Genomic DNA, 4,659 nt, shown 5'->3' with positions numbered 1-4,659 from the left:
TTTCTTCTCCGAATAATCATAGAATTTATTGTGTTTATGGATTCAGTCATGTTTACTCCCTACTTTTCTTGGCTTGGAAAATGAAAATCCATATGTGCACATTAGGGAGTTTAAGGAAGTAGTTGCGACTTTTCATAGTCAAAATGCAACTGATGACATTGTGAGACTTAAGTTCTTTCCTTTCTCTTTGAAGGATAGAGCTAAGAGTTGGCTATACTCTTTGAGACCACGATCTATTGGGTCATGGAATGAGATGACTCAGGTCTTTTTTAATAAATACTTTCCCCAACATAAGACCAATGCTTTAAAAAGACAAATCTCCACTTTTGTATAAAAGGACAGTGAGACTTTGTATCAGTCTTGGGAGAGATTTAAGGAGCTATTGAGTATGTGTCCTCACCATGGGTATGAGAATTGGCGCTTAGTGAGCTATTTTTATGAGGGACTTACACCTAGAGAGCGTCAATTTGTGGAGATGATGTGTAATGGTGAGTTCTTACAGAAAGATCCTGATGAAGCCAGAGAATACCTCAATGAGCTTGCTGAGAAAGCTCACACTTGGACTGGACCTAGTGCTACTTAGAGCACAAATAGGTCACGGCCTGCAGGAAACCTAAATGGTGGTGGAATTTACCATCTCAGGGAAGAAGATAACCTAAAAGCTAAGGTTGAGATGCTCACTAGAGAGCTAGAGGCGTTGAAGACTAAGGACTTAAAGCCAACACACGTGGCTAATCATGCAGAGTCTTTTGGACCATGTTTTGTGTGTGGTGGGGTAGATCACCTTGCCCAAGAGTGTCCCACATTGGCTGAGATGAGAGGAATATATGAGGAACAATGTAATGCCTTAGGTATGTACAAGAAGCCTTTTTCACATTTCTCTGACACTTATAATCCGGGGTGGCGTAATTACCCCAATTTTAGCTGGAAGTCTGAAAACCAGCCACCTGCACAACCCCCTAGATCATATCCTACACCATATCATGCACCTTCATCTTCTAGGAGCCCCTTAGAAGATACTTTATATGCTTTTATTGAAGCACAAGGTAAGACTAACCAAAAGTTTGAATCTTTGATTACGCAGGTTGTTGAAGAAAATAAGGACATAAAAAGCCAAGTGTCCAAATTGATGAGCTCCTTGAGTATGAATGATCGAGGTAAGTTTCCTTCTCAATCTCAATCCGTACCCCATGGTCAACACATGGCACAAGAGAATTTGAAGGATGCGAATGCCATTGTGACACGAAGTGGTAAGTCATTACACATCCCAACAACGAACAAATCAGAGGATGTGGAAGAGGATCAAAGCAATAGTGGTGCCGAGCTACCCAAAGAAGCCGAGGTAATAAAGAGCCCAGTTAAGGTACCATTTCCTCAAGCTTTAAAATTGAATAAGTGAACTTTGGATCCTAACAATGAAATCTTGGAGAATCTCAAGTAGGTAAAAATTAACCTCCCTCTTTTGCATGTTATTAAACAAGTTCCTACTTACGCAAAAGTTCTTAAAGATTTGTGTACAGTCAAGAGGAAGCACCATGTTAAGAAGACAGCATTTCTGACAGAGCAAGTTAGTGCTCTAATTGAGCAGCGGATTCCTCCCAAGTACAAGGATCCTGGTTGCCCAACCATTGCATGCAGCATTGGAAATCATGAGTTTGGGCAAACTTTGCTAGATTTAGGAGCTAGCGTGAATCTAATGCCATATTCTATTTATTTGCAGTTGGGGTTGGGAGAAATCAAACCAACCACTGTGGTATTACAATTGGCTGACCGTTCAGTCAAAGTACCCCGGGGTGTGGTAGAGGATGTTCTAATTCAAATTGATAAATTTTATTATCCTGTTGATTTCCTAATCATTGACACTAGCTCTGTTGTTGATACTACCTCTAAAATTCCTGTGATTTTAGGTAGGCCTTTCCTTGCCACTACTAATGCTCTTATTAATTGCAGGAATGGGCTCATGAAGCTTTCTTTTGGAAACATGACTCTCGAGGTGAATATCTTCCATATTGCAAGACAGCCAGAAGATGATGACGAGAGCCACCAGACATACATGATTGACTCACTCATAGAAAAGGGAGTTTCTATAGCTCATTATTTTGACCCCCTTGAGTATTTTCTTGTTAATTCTGAGTTTGATTCTATCAGTAATCCATCTGATGTAGTTGATATTTGTGCTATCTTTGATAGAACTCAGGATTATGGCACTCAGGCCTGGCAACCGAAGTTTGAGGAGTTGCCTGAGAGAGAGGAAAAGCAAATTCCTTCAAGTGTGGAAGCACCTAAAGTTGAACTGAAACCTCTGCCTAAGGGTTTAAAGCATGTTTTCCTTGGTCCAGGTGATACTTTTCCTGTTATTATCTCATCTGAATTGTCTGAGTCTCAAGGTGAGAAATTAATTCGGATCCTAAGTGAGCATAAGTCAGCCTTAGGTTGGAGCATTGCTGATATAAAAGGTGTTATCCCCTGGTCTGTTCTCATAAAATTAATTTGGAGGAAGGAACTAGTCCTCGTAGAGACCCCCAGCGTAGGCTTAATCCTACTATGAAAGAAGTGGTGAAAAATGAAGTGTTGAAACTATTAGATGTAGGAATCATATATCCTATTGCTGATAGTAAATGGGTAAGTCCTACACAGGTTGTTCCTAAGAAGTCAAGTGTTACTGTGGTGAAGAATGACCTGGGAGAGCTAGTCCCTACAAAACTTGTGACTGGGTGGCGGATGTGCATTGATTATACAAAATTGAATGCTGCCACCCGGAAAGACCATTTTCCTCTCCCTTTTATTGATCAAATTCTTGAGCGTGTGGCTGGTCATCCTTTCTATTGTTTCTTGGATGGTTATTCTGGTTATTATCAAATTGAAATTGCATTAGAAGACCAGGATAAAACCACTTTCACTTGTCCTTTCGGTACTTATGCTTTTCGTAGAATGCCATTTGGATTGTGTAATGCACCTGCTACTTTTCAACGTTGCATGATGAGCATTTTTAGTGACATGGTTGAAAATTGCATGGAAGTTTTTATGGATGACTTGACTGTTTTTTGATCTACTTTTGATGCATGCTTATTGAATTTAGAGAGGGTGTTGACTCGCTGTGAGGAGAAGGAATTGGATTTGAATTGGGAAAAATGCCACTTTATGGTACCTTCAAGTATTGTGTTAGGGCATATTATTTCTTCTAGGGGGATAGAGGTAGATCAATCTAAGATTGAATTAATCTCTAAGTTGCCTACACCTAGGACAGTAAAGGACATGAGATCCTTTCTTGGTCATGCGGGCTTTTATAGGAGGTTCATACAGAATTTTTCCACCATATCTAAACCACTATGTGACCTCCTAGCTAAAGATGCCCCATTTGAGTGGACACAAGATTGTCAAGAGGCCTTTAAAACGCTAATTGGCAAGCTTACCTTAGCACCCATAATGCGGCTACCTGATTGGACTTTACCTTTTGAGATTATGTGTGATGCAAGTGATTTTGTTGTAGGTGCTGTAGTTGGACAGCGAAGGGAGGGAAAGCCTTTTGTCATTTACTATGCTAGTAGAACTCTAAATAGTGCTCAGATGAATTACTCCACCACTGAAAAAGAGTTGCTAGCTGTAGTGTTTGCTTTGAATAAGTTTCATGCTTACGTGATTGGTTCTCCTATTATTATTTTTACGGATCATGCAGCCCTTAAGTACCTTCTTACAAAGAAGGATGCTAAGGCACGATTAATACGATGGATTTTACTTTTGCAGGAATTTGACATCACCATCAAAGACAAGAAAGGAGTGGAGAACGTAGTGGCTGACCATCTCTCAAGGCTCACATTTGAGGACACCTCTGACCACCTGCCAATTAGGGATGATTTTCCCGATGAGCATTTACTATCTATTACTTCTCTACCATGGTTTGCTCATATTGTGAATTATTTGGCTGCAGGTGAGATACCGGTGGATTGGAGTGCTCAGGACAAGAGGAAGTTCATAACTGAGGTACGTAATTTCTATTGGGATGATCCTTTTCTTTTCAAATACTGCCCTGACCAAATTTTAAGGCGTTGCATCCCTGATGAAGAGATTGCTAGCGTCTTGGAATTTTGTCACTCTCAAGCTTGTGGGGGCCACTTTTCAATGAAGAAAACCGCTGCAAAAATTCTGCAGTGTGGATTTTATTGGCCCACCATATTTAAGGATGCAAACATCTATTGTCGCTCATGTGAAAAGTGTCAAAAGTTAGGAGTTATATCCCGTCGTAATATGATGCCCTTAAACCCAATTTTAGTGATTGAAATTTTTGATTGTTGGGGCATTGATTTTATGGGACCATTTCCTCATTCTTTTGGATATCAATATATTATTGTGGCAGTAGATTATGTGTCAAAATGGGTAGAGGCAGCAGCTTGCAAGAGCAATGATAATAGGACGGTAATCAAATTTCTCAAAGAGAATGTGTTATCTCGATTTGGTACACCACGTGCTATCATTAGTGATCGGGGTACACATTTTTACAACCGTTCTTTTGAGGCTTTGATGAAAAAATATGGGGTAGTACATAAGATCTCTACTGCCTACCACCCCCAGACAAGTGGACAGGTAGAACTTGCAAACAGGGAAATTAAGCAAATTTTAGAAAAAACGGTCAATCCAGATCGTAAAGATTGGTCTTTAAGA

At 40.0% G+C, this 4,659-nt stretch overlaps 1 non-coding gene across 1 annotated transcript; it reads right to left on the bottom strand.

Moving 5' to 3' along the window:
- Positions 1 to 300: 300 nt before the first annotated feature.
- LOC122299987 lies at positions 301 to 408 on the bottom strand. Its single transcript, XR_006239838.1, has one exon. It is a non-coding gene; the product is annotated as a small nucleolar RNA R71 (small nucleolar RNA).
- Positions 409 to 4,659: the final 4,251 nt, after the last annotated feature.

Source organism: Carya illinoinensis, chromosome 16 (genome assembly GCF_018687715.1).
Source record: "Carya illinoinensis cultivar Pawnee chromosome 16, C.illinoinensisPawnee_v1, whole genome shotgun sequence".
Lineage (NCBI taxonomy): Eukaryota > Viridiplantae > Streptophyta > Magnoliopsida > Fagales > Juglandaceae > Carya > Carya illinoinensis.
Note: the sequence above shows the minus strand (reverse complement) of the source record. Positions and strands in the feature narration are given on the sequence as shown.